The sequence below is a fragment of the Limulus polyphemus genome, unplaced genomic scaffold (assembly GCF_000517525.1).
Source record: "Limulus polyphemus unplaced genomic scaffold, Limulus_polyphemus-2.1.2 Scaffold5121, whole genome shotgun sequence".
Classification (NCBI taxonomy): Eukaryota; Metazoa; Arthropoda; class Merostomata; order Xiphosura; family Limulidae; genus Limulus; species Limulus polyphemus.
The window spans coordinates 16,734-17,782 of NW_013670731.1; the positions used below are offsets into that span (position 1 = coordinate 16,734).

Consider the following 1,049-nt stretch of genomic DNA (forward strand, 5'->3'; position numbering starts at 1 on the left):
CTAAGTTTAAATGCCAAAAGCTAGCACTACTACTGAAACCAATATATATATTATTATTAAAATGTGGAAGAAAACAAAACAAAACAACTGCAGTTAATTTTACTTTTATAACTATTTTTAGAACTTGTTTCCAATAGTTTACTAGCTTTTGCTATTTAAACCAAAATCACATAAACTCCATGCTTTTGAAAGTAACAACAATTTTACAACTTTTTAGCTATGCACAATCTTTTACAAGTTATACTCCATAATCAGATTAACCCTTGGACTAATACAATTTACAACTAAGAATATCTTTTTACTTCACATTGTAAATTATTCTGTATTTGAGTTAAAATGTTTTTCGTTTGACACACAATCAGGGGTTTATAACTACTGAAAATGGCATTTCTAGAATGTTAGTACAATGATTGCAACCATTCAACTCTGTCTTTTTGGGTTTTATTAGTTGTACAATCCTGACTTTCTATAACATAACACAATGTTTTGGGACAACATGGGACCTATTGGTCCATCTCGGCTGCTCCATCCTCTAAACTAAATTAAAATAATTAAAAAAAAATCTTAAAGCCAGCTCTTATCATTTATATACTTATCAAGCTTTTTCTTAAACTCACTTAAATTTACTGTCCCTACAACATCTGAAAGCAACCCATTCCAAAGGCCAACCACCCTGTTAGAAAAATAAAACTGTCTTTGCTGAAGATGACTCCTACCTTGCCAAAATTTATATTTGTCCCCTTGTCCTACTGTTAAATATGAAAAAAAGATGATGCATCAACATTATCAATTCCCTTTACAATCTTAAACACCTCAATCAGATCCCTTCTAACTCTTCTTTTTTCTAGAGAAAACAATTTTAGAGACTTCAACCCCTCCATCCCAGGCACCATTCTAGTAACCCTTCTCTGAACCTTTTCCAACAATTCAATGTATTTCCTAAGGCAAGGAGCCCAAGACTGAACACAATATTCCAAATGTGGCCTAACCAGTGACTTGTACAATGCAATTATAACCTATTTAGACTTATATTGAATATTTCTGTATAT

General features: G+C 31.6%; 1 protein-coding gene across 4 annotated transcripts in view; it reads right to left on the reverse strand.

Moving 5' to 3' along the window:
- LOC106472155 (uncharacterized protein C19orf47-like) overlaps positions 1-1,049 on the reverse strand; it is a 52,619-nt gene that overhangs the window by 2,649 nt on the left and 48,921 nt on the right. The gene's annotated exons all lie outside the window — the stretch shown is intronic.